Consider the following 16,634-nt stretch of genomic DNA (forward strand, 5'->3'; position numbering starts at 1 on the left):
CTGGACTCTTGTGATAACTATAATACCCTATCATATATTGCTTTTAAATTATTCTCTCCCTCCTCTGTTTCAATGCAGTATTCATAATTTATCCATTTTTTTCTCAGTCTTACCCCAACCCTGATATCAGTCCCCTTCTACAACAGTGGCACCATGCAGGGAACTAAGTTTTCTAAGACAATTTTTGTACATTATCCACCTCACTTCTGCCCAAAGTCTCAGCAGTGAGCATGTCAAAACACTCAGTAACTAATTTTGTGGCAACATGTAAAGTCTCATTAAAATTAGATTCCAATTCTTTTTCACCCATATGCTTCAGTCTCTTGGATTTTCTACAGAAAACTCTCAAGTTTCATGAGTACATTCTCTGTCTCCTTCCCCCACCCCTCTTTATTTAAGTTTAAAATGACTTACTTATAATTAAAAATTAGTTCTTTTATTTTAAATTTTTTCCAATGTTGTACATAGACAAGATAAGCTTTTATAATAAATGTGTCCATGTTATTTAATTTTCTTTCCCTTCTATTATCACTCATTTTATAATTAATTCTATTTTAATTATAATTTGGTGACTTCTAATTTTTTTCATTCTAAATGATGTCAGTAAGTATTGATTGCTGTGTAATATGTTGACCTACTAACTGAAAAACTACAGTTCAAAGTACCAGCTATGAATACAGGCAGTTTTATCCTGTGAAGATTGGAAATCTGATGGAAGGTCACCATGAGGTAGAATGAATTTGATAGTAATAAGTTTAATCTTAGTTTAGTTTGATCTTAAAAGTTAAACAAAGCAAACAAACCACAAACCCAAAATATCTAGTGACAAAGCTTCTTAAAATCCCCAACACAAACCTCAGTCATACTGAGCCTTCAGAATTTTGATATGACGAATTTTTTTTGGAAATAACTCCTTATTAATATTATCACTTCAGTCTTATAGTAAGCCAGTTTTATTTTAGAAGAATTTATTGTTGAGTTGAGCAAGTGAGCTCTAAATTGTTCATGGAAATATATTTATTATGAATTCCTTCCTTCAGAACCATAATTCTTATTCCTTTTAAATTTCCTTTTGGTGTTTTAGTCAATAGAATATTAATTTGAGTTCTATAAAAAATATGCAATGAATATTTATTGATAGTTGAAAATAAAACATGAATTTAATAAAATAAATATTTATTAAGCACTATTACACATAACCTTGGAGTATATAAAAGACATGAAAAGCCCTTTACTGGTTTTCAATTTTTAAAATATAGTCTACATGTGTACACAGTGTCATTTTCTAAAAGAGCCTGTAAAATCTCTAATTGTGTCAAATTTCTGGAATGGTTTTAATTAATTATATTCTAATACAGCTTATTTTACAATGTTCCTCCCCCCCCCATGTCACTTTCTTCTTTTTTGCTTGATTTATTTGTTGGCTTGCTTACTGATCTGTTCTGATTCAATTCAAGGATCATTTCTTCTATGAAAGTTTCTCCTAGTAACTCCTCCATGTGATGTACCATGAAATTAAGTTCCTTTATTTGTACTTCCTCTGTACATAACACTTTTTCTAGAGCTGCAGAATTCTTTGTTGGTATGTGCTGTCAAGTTGGAACTGATTAATAGATGAACCTCAGGGAGTTAGTTACCAGAGGTTGAACAGTAGGTGATTGCTCATCCTTTTCACACAGAGTGTATGGTAGATTTGAACCTTGTGTCTTTCGGGTTGACAGCACAACTTCTTGGTACTAGGTCACCAGACCTCTCCTTGTTGTGTATATTATGTGCCTTGAGGCATGTATGACTCATATCAACCCTATCAACAACAGATCAGATCTGAACCTTGTCCTACCCTGTGACATCCTCTTCACCTCTGATATATTCTAGCCCAATGCTGATGTTATTGTGTCAATCCAGCTCACTGAGAGTCTATCTTTTGCTGACCATGATCCAGGCCATGGTCTTCTCAATGACTTACTATGCATCAGAGAGTTGGGCAATGACTAAGAATGACAAAAGAAGAATTGATGCCTTTGAGTTTTGGTGCTTAAGAGAGTACTGAACCCAGGAGAACAAATACATCTGTCTTGGAGAGGGTGAAGCCAAGTTTTCCTTTGGAGGTAAGGATTTTGAAGGTCTGTGTCATATACTTTGGACACCTGGCCAGGAGGGACCAGTCCTTGGAGAAGGACACCATGCTTAGAAGGGTAGAGGAAGAGTGCAGAACAGGAGGACCTTGGATGAAATGCATTGACATGATAACTGGAGCAATATGGATTAATGTGACAGGCAGTGGGAACGGCTCAGGACAGGGCAGAGTTCAGAGCTATTGTATTTAGGGTCACTATGAGTAATAGGTGAATTGATGTCACATAACAACATCATGCAGCAATGAGAACAAAACAAGAACTGCATATTTGTAAAAATTTATGGTTCTCATGATATGAGTGTTGATTCATTATTTAACATGGAAAAACATTTGTTTGGCAAATTAGTTCATTTATTTGGAAAATTAGTTAAAAATACAAAACATAAATTGAAATAATGATCTGGTATCAAATTCTTGGTGGTATAATATGTTCATTACACTCTTTTAAAACCGTGTCTGTCTCCATTTTTTACTGTGAATTTCTTGAGAGCATGGACCACATATATTCAGTTTTGTATTCTCTATACAAATGTCTTGTACTTAACAGATATTTCTCAATGGACAGATGAACATTCAAGTCCTCCTACGTGGTGCATATTTGTATTTGGTATGTCCAGCGTGCTACATTTTTTCCATGTGCCCCATCCAGTCCCACTTTTCATCCTTATCCACTCTTCTCTCTGTCCTTTGGTACTGGCTTATATTAATTAGATTTCTTTTCCTCTGGCTTCTACTTGAGTTTCAGCCACTAGGAGGTCCTAGAAGGAAATTGAATGAGGGGAGTTTATGTTCCAACCTCCTTTCTTATGAAAGCGATTTGGGCTAATTTTATCCTTCAAAAAAGATTTTCTTTCTGTTTTAAGAGTCTTTGATTTTTTGACATAGTAACTGCTACCTTCTCTTATCCTTTCATACCTAGATGTGAGGAGAACACAGCTAAAAGACTATAATCACTTTTCTGTTTACCCTATACTCCATGCATGGGTTTATAAATAATATCATTTAAAAGAAAAGCTCTTGAATAACCCTAAATAACTGTCCTATTTGTCTCCTTTTGTAATCCTAACCATTAAATTTAGTGAGATTTCCTCTTATTTCTTGTAGGAAAAATTTCTCTTTACTTTCTAGGAAAACCTTCCTTATGTGAAGTCAGGGGACTGATCTCACCACTGCATCACAAACTTGCATATAACTAAGACTTGGCCACTTTGTCCTTCACTTTGCTTGAGCTATTGGTTTGTGGATGGGCTCAGATCAACATTTTCTTAGGATTTTTGGGAAAGAGGTAATCCCTTCCTGAAATTATGGTAAACTTGTGTCTTGGAGCCATCTCTGTCTCTATGTGGAGAAAATATTTATAAATATGAAGCCAATAAAAAAGAGGCTGGAAGAGAGAAGTGAATTAGGCCAGTTTGCATTGACTTTTTATCAGGTGCTTAAGAACAATATGTGGGTATCATTACTACCCAAAACTATGGTGGTGTGTGAAGAACTGGATCAAGGAAGAGAACCATTTTTGAGATATACTGTGTTCACTAAAGAGAAACACATCTAGAGAACAGAGGTTATTTTATATTTGTCTATCTACATATCTATTGAATTGTGTGACTATAAGAATTTCATCTGTGTTACATTAGGAAAGGAAGTACATCTATTTAAAATAGCATCAAAACTTTGTAGAATGAATCTTTTCTACCTTTGTGATATATTTTGGCTTTTCAGAGGTCTTATTTTCCTGTCTGTAAAACATTTACAAGCTCAGTCTTTTTATTCCTCTGTAGGCCAATGTTTTCCAAATAAAGTATGTTCTGTTTAGCCTTAGTTTGAAAAGAATCCATCAGATTGATTTCACTTGTGATCTAAGTTGTATTTTCACTTAAATCTCTAGAGCAAGTAATCTACAAGTTGCACTAACTCTGAGTGAGAATGCTGAACTAAACACAATGCAAATTGTCAATGGTAAAGAGAAGGTACTATTTAAAAATATTGTGGTTTTGGCTTCATCTCAAATGAATTCAAATGTGGTAATTTTCTGAAAGAGGAGTTCAAATTAAGTGGTTTATTTGAAGGAAGTATTTCCACAGACTTCAGTTGGTTAAATATTCTGAGTTGTATAATGCAAAATTCATTCATTGACTCTAAACATCCAAATCGTGCTTTTCCTCCCAAAGGAGGCTGAGAGAAAAACAAAGCCATATGTTAATTTTTAAAGGTTTGAGATATAGAGATTGCTTCTCCATCAACTTAAAAGCTAATAAAATAGTTACCAAACTAGATCTGTATCATGATAATTGAGTTTCCTTTCCCGAAATGTTAATCCTTTGGACTTTGATGATCTGTACAGAAATAATAAATTTCAATTCAGGATGGAAAACAATATTTCTTCTCGTTTAGAGGTTGAAGTTTAAAAGCACATTCTACTGAGTCTGAATCTGATGCTTCTTAATCCTGTACTTCTAGTCTCAGAGGGTCCCTTAGTCTCAGATGGTCCTTCTGTTTTCTTTAATAACTTGTTTACTTTTTGTTTATGCTAGCCTGAGTTGATTCTGTTGCTAAACACTAAGAGATTTTAATAATACCTGGAAATAGTTGTATTATCTATGAGCAGAGATGATGAAAAATCTTTTTTTAGCAAAAGCACAAATTTCATAATTATACTCCAAGAACGTTCATAACTAAAAAATGCATTATTTTTGTAAAAAATAAGTGACCATTATCAATGGTTATTAGGCTGTTTACATATATATTATTTCATTTGAGTCTATAGATGTTTCCTAGGGTGACAATAACAATTTACAATCAACTTGGTGGCTTAGAATGACAGAACCTTTCTCTTACTGTTCTGGAGACCCAAAGTCTGAAATCAAAAGATGTACAGGGTGGTTCTTTCATTAGGCTCTGAGGATTATCTGCTCCATAATTCTCAGAGATCTCTAGTGGCCTGGTGGCAAGAAGCTGTTCTGCAATACGAAGGCATAAAGTTCAAATCCACAAACTGCTCTGCAGGAGAAGGATGGACAATCTCCTCCTTTTGTGCAATTAACTGCCTCTGAAAACCTACTGGATGATTGGATTGGTTCTGCTATGGATTCAACTATTGATTGGTTCTGACTTTATGGTACAGATATCAATAATGACTGACCCTCTCTTAAATCCTGGCAGTCACTGGCAAGTTTTAATATTCCTAGGTTTGTTGTGGCATCACTATACTATCTGCCTGTTTTCACATGGTCTTCCCTTCTCTGTTTCTGTTTCTTTTCCTTTTTTGCCTTTAATAAAGACATTTGCCATTGGCATAAGGTTTTAATTTTGATCTGTTAACCTAAAGGTTGGAAGTTCAAATCTACCATCTCTGTGGGAGAGCGATAAGGCAAAGTTCAGTGTGTTTCTCGAGTTACAAATTGCACAGGAGGAGATAGCCCATCTTTCTCCTGCAGAGTCACTGGTGCATTAGAATCACTAGAGAGGCATGACTTTTGGGTTAGTAGTGTGATTCCCTATGGACTAATGGTCTGGTGAGGAAATATGTTTCCTTAAAGATTTATTTATACATGTGTCCATAAAGATTTACTGTCTGGAAGCCATATTGGGGCAGTTCTACTGCTAGAATTGACTTAATGATGATGGCCTTGGATTTTGGTTAATCCAGATGATCTCATCTCAAAATCTTTAACAAATCTTTAGCACAGATTCTATTTTCATGCAGGTCAAATTCAGATATAAAGGATTTGGGCTTGCTCATGTCTTAGGTACCATTATGTTGTTGTTGTTGTTAGGTGATGTTGAGTCCACTACAACTCATAATGACCCTATGACTTACAGACCAGAAACTTGTCCTATTGTGTGCCAGTCTCATGATCTCTGATACTCTCTAGTTCACCGTTAGAGTCATTGTGCCAATTCATCTTGTTGAGGATCTTCCTCTCTTTCTCTGACTTTCCTTTTCCAAGGACTAACCCTTCCTGACAATATGTCTAAGGACTGTGAGGAGAAGTTTCATTACCATTGCCTCTAAAGAGCACTCCCTGTGTCTATAAGACAGTGACAGAGCTGTCTTCTCATTCCACACATGAGTTAGCAGGGTCCAAATTCACACAGGCAGAAGAATAGAGAGCAAGAAAGACTGTAGCCAAAACCCAGTTCTAAGACCATCATTAGTCTATGCCATAATTTCTCTCAACACATTATAGTTGTATACCTAGTCATTTTATTCTTTAATTGGTAGATAATGTAGATTTCTTGAAAAAATTGGATATTTTATCAACATCATGTTTATTTAATATAAAATGATCTTGCCTTAAGTGCTACAGAAACCAGATTGTGAAAAATGGAACTGGTTAGGCAAAGTTTTGATCTATTGTTCATGGGATCACTATGAATTGTGGTACCTAACAACAACAACAGCAACAACACAAGAAGAAGTTATGTTTAATAGGATTCCTCTGCTTTTCCTAAAAATAAAAAATGAAATTAAAACTCCAATATATTTCTTCTAATTCACTTTTGTTCTTTATATTTTCATAATTCTAATTTTCAGTTCATTTCCTATCCTTATGCTCACTCTTCTCCCATTTCCAGGCCCCTGAGGTTCAGGCCATGATGAACTCTTTTCTAGAAGCCCAGGGGAGGCATGTTGGCTGTGTTTACAATCCACTTACCTGGCACTCTATATAAATAATTAATTAGGACTGCACCTGTCCTGTTACCAACAAGGGCAGCAGAACCATGGTAGATTTTTGGGATTTTGCTTTATATGTGAAGAAGAAAATTCGGAGATAGGTCTTGCCAAGGTTAGACCACAGAGAACACAAGGCAACATGTGAATACATTTGCTGCAGGCTATGACACATGCTAGTAATTTGCCTGAGTGACTGTAAGAAGCTTTAACTGTGTTCTCATGCTTTCCTAAGATTTGGAATATTCTACACCTCCACAAAATTAAAAACAAAATACAATCTACATTGTTAATTATAGAAATGTAGAATATATCTGGGAAGTAGGTAGCAGTTGTTTTGTATCCAAAACATATCTTTGCTTTTAAAAATCAGTTTTCAGTCCTACTCTCTGTGCATTTGCCTCACAGTAATCTGATTTTATTGTTCAAAAGAGGTAACGAAACAAAATAATTTGCAGTTGAAAAGTAAAGGTATTCTCTAAAAGTGTCTAACTGTGCAGTTTTTCCCATATTGATTATCTGCTCCTGTCCATACTCTGCCACACAAAAACAGACTAATGTTTTGATGTCAGTTCCACATTTCACAGGAAGTTCTGGATTCTAAGATTCCTTGATTACTCTCTTGCCTTATTTTTTATTAGCAATTGGTCTATACCCTAGAATTTCTTTTATTATTATTTGGCATGTCCATTATGCTTCTGAGTGCTTATTTCTAAAATAAGGTAGGGCTTACTAGTAACAAGACATATCTTGTCTGGACTATAATTTTCAGAGTTGATACCGTCCTTTAATTTCCTTAGTCTGTGATTGATTGGCCATGCATACCCAAATAAAGAGCTATAGCAGAGAGAAGTATCTAAAAACCAAATCTTCTGCTGTTGAGCAAATTCTAACTTAAAGCATCCCTACATATATCATAAGCCTAGCACTAACAGCATTTCTCCAGAACACTTGAATAATCACAATGATATTTAATATTTTTTCCCCCGATTGTCTGAAATTTCTATAACCTTGCTCCATGGACGGTGTAAAGCAAAGCCTCAAGTCATTTCAATACTGCTCTTGCAAGCATGGTAGGAATGCGCAGGACTGTTCCAGACCCAAGCAGATATTTAATGTTTTTTTAGAGTTCGCAGTATACGAGGACATGTTTGAAATATTCTGTAAGTATTAATATCAGTTTATAAAAAGTTAAAAGTCTAAATCGTCTGTTGAGTTATCAAAGAGGCATTGCTATTGTCTTGAATATATTTTATCACAGCTTTAGTGGACAACTCTTTCTGTTATGTACTATTGCTATAAGAATTGGAGGAATTATTATCCCTTTCAGGAAGGCAACTATGATTTTAATCTTCACACTTCTCTCTACAATCTTACTACTTTCAATGTTTTCAAGAATTCACTTAAAAAAATCAATGCCAATCTGAAATTAGTTTAGATAGTTGAGACTGCTGATTAATTTTGTCCACAAGTAAAAAAAAACACCCAAAACAAACTACCTGGATGATTATAACTTTTCACTAAAGTTTTTGCACTAACATTCTTAGTATTTTAAATGAAAGTTGTTAATACTGAAGTTGGACCCATTAGTGGAATAAGTTTCAACTCTCTTATACTTACTTTGATTTTTTATGGGGAGCTTTTGCAAGAAAAATAACAAGTCTAGGGACTAAACCTTTATACAACCTCAATCAATCTCTTTAGTAACTGTCTGTTACTAAAATTTTTCTGCCACTGTGAGTCCCGTTATTTAGAAGTCTTTTGTATTTGCTTTTTCAATGACCAGAATATTGAGTCCTTGTAAATAGGGCCAGTCCTTGGAAAAAGACATCATGGTGAGAAAAATGGAGGGTCAAAAACAGGAAGACTCTCAACAAGATGAATTGACACAATAACTGTCACAATAGGCCCAAACATGTTGGAGGTCATGGGGAAGGCACAAGGTAGGGCAAGGTTCCCATCTGTTCTCCTCTCTAATCTGTTGTTTTTAAGGTTGTTATAAGTCAGAGTGGACTGACTGGATGGCTTGTGGCAACAATAACAACAAATAAAGATTTTGGATGCTATTCTAAGAAAGAGGGAACTCTGGTAGCCAAGCCCATAGGGGGTTGTACTGTTAACTCAAGAGTTATATTTCTTAGGCTGTTCTCAGCCAATAGTGACTCTGCAGAGAAATATAGACAGTCTCCTCTTGTGTGATTTATAGTCTCCGGAAAACCTACTGGAGGGTCCGCTCTAAGTTGGTTCAAGAAGTATGGGTCCTATCTATCTGCCAAGAAAGAAAATTAGGAAATATTTTAGTTTGTATGTCTAGTCATATAGATCCCGTAAGACCTATAATGAAAAATCTAATCTGGTTTTGTTGTCTCTTATATCCAGGATTTAAAGATGTACAATAGCAAATGCCAAACTGTTTGTATTCTTTGTCCCTCCCCTGTACTCCTACTTCCAGTCTGACTATTTTTGTTGTCAGGAATATTATTTCTGTGGACTCATTGGCTTTTTGTCAAAATGGAAAATATAGCTGTAAGAGTGAAAACTTGCACCCTAGTGTTCCTCTTGATTTTTTATGCTTTCAATACTGTTTATTTCTTGTATACACTAACAATTTTTTCTTACTTTTCAGTGTTACTTAAATTAGGAAGCCCAGTAACAGAGTCAAAGTCATCTGGATTTTGCTGCCTATAATTCAAGTCATGACAATTTTCTACTCATGAACATTTTTTACAAGGTTTCTCCAAAGTCAGTGAAAATCTTTTGATGGTAGAAAAGAAAAATTAGGCAAAGCTGGAGCAAAGTCATGTCATGCATTACCACTTTAGATGTGTTCTCTTTAACTCAATGAAAACAAACATCAACACTTCCTGACAAACCCGAACTTCAACAGAACTTTGTAGAAGGAAAGGGTGTTAGGTTTTCTTCTCCATAGTCTTTGTGATATTCAATTTATTTAAAAATACTAATTCCTTTGAAGAAACTTAATGATACTTAACAAGCAACTATTTGATACAGATCTGTTTCAAGTCAGCCACTCCAGTTTCTGTTGAAAATTTTTACATGTTTATCTCCAAAATTAGCTAAGTTCTTTGTGTTTATTATTCTAGATAGTCTTCAAACCTATTTTCATTACTATTCCATGTACTTGTACATTACCTGTCTTAAAGAAATATCTGTTTCAGAACCTCTCCTACTTCCCCCTTCCTCCAACCCCTTCAACCAAAAGAACAAGAAAATCTCACATCTGAACTAAGACTTTTTCTTATATTGTGGTTACATGTAGCAATCTCATTATTATAAACTTCTGTGAAATAGCAGCAAGTGTATATCAAACAAATTTACCTTTTTAAAGTCTTAGAAAAGTTGTTCCAATGTGACATGAAAAGGAGCAACATAAAAAACTCTATCATTTTTAATAAATATAAAAATAACTATCATGAAACCTCTGCAATTTTTAGACATTAATTTGAGGTTGTTTAGGCTTCTATATATGCATATCAAACATATCTTAGAGCTCTGGCTGAAGGACTCCAATCATAGAGTAAAAACACCCCAAATCCCATCAGACTAAATACTTTTGACCAGTTATATAATCTGTTTTGAACTGAGCCTCTCAAGAAAAGCCTTGACTATTAAAAGAAGGGATTTTTTTTACTATTTATTTTTTATATATTTGGAATCAAAAGTACTCAAAGCTGTGATTATAATCTTGCTCTCCAAAACTGAGCACAACTTGACTCATTTGTTGGGCAAGGTAAAGGATTACAGCCTTCAATATGGATTGCATCTCAATATCAAGAAAACAAAGATTCTTACCACCAACACTGCCAATTAGTAGTATCAAGATAAATGAAGGAAAGACTGAGGAAAGATTGTTAACAGTTCGTCTTGCTTGAATCCATAATCAACACTTTTGGCACTAGCAGTTAGGAAATCAAAAGGCAAATTACTTTGGGGAAATCTGCTGTCAAAGACTTCTCTGGAGTGCTAAGAGCAGTGGTGACTAAAGTGTGCCTGATCCAGATTCTAATCTTTTCAATTGCTTGCTGTGCATCTGAAAGCTGAACAATGAATAAAGATGATAGAAAAAGAGTTAATACATTTAAGTTCTGGTGCTGGAGAAGAATATTGAACATACCATGGACTGTTAAGAGAACAAACAGTTCACTCCTGGAGAAGGTGAAATCAGGTTGTCCTTGGAGGCAAGGATTTTGAAGTTTTGTCCCACATACTTTGGGAATGTTTCTAGAAGGGATGAGTCCTTGAAGAAGAACATCATCCTTGGAATGATAGTCAGTGAAAGAGAGGAAGACCCACCATGAGATGAATTGGCACAGTTATTGTAACAATGGGCTCAGGAATGTCAAAGATGATGAAGATGGTACAGGATAGGACAGGGTTCAGATCTGTTATTCATAGGGTCCCTATGAGTCAGTCTGGACTCAAAGGCACACAACAACAACTACAGCAACAACAAATGAGTGGATTAGTGCATATCAGAGATTGTGAGGATGACACAAGATAGGACAAGATTCAAATGTGTTATTCATAAGCTTGCTATGAGTTGTAGGTGACTCATTGGCACCAAACAACAACAAATGAAAAGGTCAATTAAGAAGACTAGTGAGTAATTGATGCCTTTGAATTGTGATTTGAGAGAAAAATATTGACTATAACATTGGTGACAAAAGAACAAATGTATATGAGAAGAAATGCACTCAGAATACAGTGAGGCTGGTGAGACCTTGTCTCATAGTTTGGGCATATTATCAGGAGGAGTCAGTTTCCAGAGAGAAAGATTGATTGGTAAAGTAGAGGGTCAGTGGAAAAGAGGATGGTCCTCAGGTGTAGAGGGACTCAGTGGATGCGACAATGGGTTTAAAACACAGCAGAGATGGTGAGGACAACAAATGTTCAGACAGTGTATTGTCCTGTATGTGTGGCTTCTAGACATCAGAGCCAACTTGACAGCACCCAATCACGACAATAAAAGAAATAGCTTATCAGTCTTGGTCCTCTGCAGAGCAATCACCAAGATAGAACTTGAAGTACGCGGCATTCATTAGGAAAATGCCCATGAAAGATCAAGAAGATGTGACACCTGAGGTAAAAGGAAGAGTAGTGGATAGGAAGAGTCTCAGAGCACATAATCTATATCCAGGACAAACCCTATGTACAATTGCACCATCCTTACAGCCACTGGTAGATTTGAACCCTTGTTTCAGCCACTATCAATCCATTTTGTTGACAGTCATCTTCTTTTTTACTGACCATGTATTTTACCAAACATGATGCACTTCTCCAGGGTCTGGTCTGTCTTAAACACGTGCCCAAAATATGTGACAATGATATTGTCATGCTTTAGCTAAGAAATATTTGACTAAACTTTGTCCCAGACAATTATGTCTATTTAATCTGGCATTTTACAGTATATTTACTATTTTTCATAACACTATAGGAAGTGGGAGTGGCATCCACTTCCTAAACAACATGCCTCTGGAAACTCTACGAACTTTGAGAAATGGCAATAGTTAGAGAAAGTCTTCAGATATTTTGTTCATAGGGTCGCTATAAGTCGTGCTTGACTCAAAGGCAATCAATAACAACAACAACAACAACAACAACAACAACAACAACAACAACAACTGTCTTAGACTCTGAGAAAGTTAATGGAAGCCTAGAGCAAAGTTGTCCATTTGAAGAGTTCTGTGTTGAGAAAAAGGGAGCACTGGTGGTGTTGTGGATAAGGCACTGAGCTGAAATAAAAACTCAGTTGTGGTGGCCTGGGACACTGGTCCTGGTTGGTAAGAGTTGGATCCAGAAATGCACTGTGTTAATTTCTGGGGCTGATATTCAGAGTTCCAGTTCCTTCCCACTCACTCTCCTACCTGAAGCTAAAAGGACTTGTGGCTGGATTCCTTCATGGGACTAAGCTGAAACATGCAGCTGCATTCTTTTTTTTTGAAAATTTTATTTTATTAATTTTAATGAACATTTACAGAGGTTCTGGATTTCCATGAATTCATTGTTGCATTTTTCTCTGCCCATCCCTCCTCCTGAGTTCGCTATTCTCTTTGAAAAGGAAAAGGAAAATTTCTTTATTGGTATACAATCCACCCCCTCCCCAGCACACTCCACTATGCATTCTGAGCTCTTGTCATAACCATAATACCCAATCATATATCGCTTTTAAACTGTTCTCTCCCTCATCTGTTTCAATGCAGTATACATAATTTATCCAATTTTTCTCAGTCTCATTCCAAACCTGATGTCGGTCCCATTCTTCAACAGTGACACCATACAATAGTTGTCCTTTTTTGACTGAGATAGTTCACTCAGCATAATGTCCTCCAGGGTCAGCCATTTTGAATAATATTGCATGAGTTCTTTGTATTTTAATGCAGTGTATGTAGTATTCCATTGTTTGAATATACCACAGCTTCCCTATCCATTTGTTTGTTGAGGGCCACTTGGGTTGTTTCCAACTCTTTGCTATTGTGAACAAAGCTGCAATGAACTTGGGTGTGCATATATCTGCCTGAGTGGCAGTTATTGTTTCTTTAGGGTATATTCCCAGTAGAGGAATTTCCTGGTCAAATGATATTTCTATTTGCAACTTTTTGAGAAAGTGTCATACAGCCTTCCATAGTGGTTACAACATTTTACACTCCCACCAACAGTAGTCCTCAAAGTGTTTCCTCTGATGCTGCTGGCTTGTAGGCAATGCAGTTATAGAAAGGTACATGGTGGACTTTACAGAACCTGCCTCTCACGTCCAGGTGGCCTGCAGCGGCTCTCACTGTGCTTTCCTGAGGAACAGCCACAAGCTTTGTGTTTGTTTGGGATGCCAGCAGTCCTTTGCACCAGGACTGTCCCTCCTCTCAACAACATGTCCACAGAATGTGGGCAAAGTTTCATCATCCTTGCCTCTAAGGAACAACTGGTTGAACTTCCTCTAAAACAGACTTGTTTGATCTTCTGGAAGTCCATGGGATATTCAGTACTGTTTTCCAACACCACAATGTATAAGCCTCTAATCTTCAGAGGACACCATCTGAGTGACAGCCCTGACTTTTGGAAATAGAGTACACCTCTCTGCTCTGCATCCTGTGGCCATGTCTCAGTGTGGAATTTGGAAGAATGTACAGAGGAGGGCCTCCATTGAACAGCCCCTCGCTGGACGGTCCTGGACTCCATCCTGGGCTCCATCCTGGGCATGGTACATGGCATGAAGTTCAGCCTGGATGACCACACGGTGGCTGTGTATGCTGGGAATGGTGTCCTCATGCTGGATGTCCAGGTGTGGGACAGCCATGTGGGAACAATGGTGCACACCTAGCTGTGCTAGCAACGTATCCCCTGCTTAACGTGTTGGTCTGTGAAGAGATGAAGCAGCTTCTCACTGGGTCTGCTGATGGCCAGTTGTGGATCTTCAGTTTGGTTGAAGAACATGATTTTCAGGAAGTGGTACATGTTGGCCTCAAGAGGCAGTGTGAGACCTTCTTCACCAGCAGGTCAGTTTATGGGTCAAGTGGCCTTACAAGAGAGGGCCAGCCATACTCTCCACACAAGTAGGGGAGGGAAGAAACAAGTGAAGTCACATTTCCCATTTTACAATTGCAACACTGTGACCTGCCCCTTGTTCTGAATCTTGAGTATGTGTGTGGTAAGCATGGCCACCTGGGCTGATGCCAAACAAGAATAATGAGCATTCTTTCTCATAAACTGTCATTGCCATCAAGGTGGAATCAATTCATAACTTATCAACCAGTATGTTTCCAAGGCTTTTTAATCACACAGGAGGCCACCCATCTTTCTCTAAGAGTGACACTAACAGCTTCAAACCATCTGAGAGGCTTGGCTTTCTGGTTAAAAGAACTTATACTGCACCACCAGAACTTCTAAATTAATCTTAGGCTCATTATTAAAAAAGAAGGGGCTTTAAAATTTTTTTTATAGAAAGGACAATCTCTTTAACAAATAGTGTTGGCAAAATTGGAAAGCTATCTGCATAAAACTTAAGCAAGACCCACACCTCACACCATACACAAAAGCCAACTCATGGTGGATCAGAGACCTAGAAATAAAACTAAAGACTATAAAATTCAGCAGAGGATAGCTAGGAACAACTTTAGAAGCTCTAATCCACAGCATGAACAGTTTTCAAAGCATGATGGAAAACCTACAACCAGTAGAGAATAAAAATAACTGGGACCCTCTAAGAATCAAATCCCTATGCACATCAAAAAGCTTCTCCAACAGGGTAAGAAGGAAATCCACAGACTGGGGAGGGGGGAGGGAATTGCCAATGACATATCTGATAAAAAACTTAGATATAAAATTTTTAGAATACTCCAGCACCTCAACAAGAAAAACGTAAAAAACCCAGTTACAAAATGTCCAGAGGATATGAATAGACACTTCACCAAAGAAGGCATTCAATAGCAGACAAATACATGAAGAAATATTCAAAAGTCCTAGGTATTTGAGAGATGAAAATAAAAACTATGAGATATTATCTCATCTCAGCAACAATAGCAAAGTTCAGCAGGGCCACAGACAAGAAATGCTGGTGAGGTTGTGGAGAAATTAGGACTTATTCACTGTTGGTGGGAATGTAAAATGGTGCAACCGCTATGGGAGGTGGTCTGGTGCTTTTTCAAAAAATTGGAAATAGAAACAACATTTGACCCAGCAATTCCACTACGGGGAATATACCCTAAAGAAACCAGAGCAACAACTCAAACAGATATACATCCATGCTCATTACACACTATTCCCTACAGCAAAGAGATGGAAACAACCCAAATGCCCAACAAATGGATGGATAGAAAAACCACAGTACATTCACACAATGGAATATTACACAAAAACAATGAATTAATAAACATTATGCAACAAGGGGACCCTGGGGGGCATTATGCTAAGAGAGATATTTTAGTCACAAAAGGATGAATACTGCATAACACTGCTGTTATAAAATAGGAAAGACGTGGGAGGTTGGAGAGAGAATGGGAAAAGAGTGGCTAGATAATGAACACTGCATTGGAACAGGTGAGGGAAGAACTGTCCAAAAGGATTTTTGATTATGCATTATGTGTATGAGAACAATCTGGAACAAGGTGTGCTAAGAAAATGTGCAAAAATGAGTTACAAAATAATAATTAAAAAAAAAAATTAAAGGTCAGTTGTTTAACGGCCCCACTGCTCCCCAGCTGTTCTGTGGGAGAAAGATGAGGTAGTCTGAGTCCATAAAGTTTTATAGTCTTGACCTTTCAGTGGAACAGTTCTACTTTGTCCTACAGGGTCACCAGGAGTTGAATTTGACACAAGGACAGTGAATTTGGTTAATTTTTAATTTAATTTTATTTATTTTTATTTTTTTTGCTGTTGAGCTGGGAAAGCCAGGCACTAATATTCTTGCTATGTCCAGTCACTGACATAGTGAATCCCTGGGAGAGGTGACTTTGGTACAAAAAAGATGGACCCTAAAAGTAGCAGCTGTCAGCTGGCTATACACATCACACAAATTCTTCCTTGGTGGAAGATCTTGCTGCTCCTCTGTAGCCAACACATAAACACGTGGAAAGAACATTTTAAGACAACTAGGACAAATATTTCCTTTAGGGAAGAAATTTCCTTTGTTGTTGTTATGTGCCGTGGAGTCGTTTGTGACTCATAGCGACCCTATGCACAACAGCCCTAACCCTGCTCTATCCTGCGCCAACCGCCAAACGCACTGCCTCTGACACACCCATCCTGATTACCCCAGTCACCAAATCAATCCATCTCATAGAGGGTCTTCCCCTCCTGTGCTGTCCTTCC

At 37.0% G+C, this 16,634-nt stretch overlaps 1 pseudogene; it reads left to right on the forward strand.

Annotated features, from left to right (window-relative positions):
• The first annotated feature begins 11,681 nt into the window (after positions 1–11,681).
• The window catches only part of LOC102860160, a 41,176-nt pseudogene continuing 36,223 nt past the window's right edge, over positions 11,682–16,634 (forward strand).

The sequence above is a fragment of the Elephantulus edwardii genome, unplaced genomic scaffold (assembly GCF_000299155.1).
Source record: "Elephantulus edwardii isolate Elephantulus edwardi_28Jun2011 unplaced genomic scaffold, EleEdw1.0 scaffold00179, whole genome shotgun sequence".
NCBI lineage: Eukaryota > Metazoa > Chordata > Mammalia > Macroscelidea > Macroscelididae > Elephantulus > Elephantulus edwardii.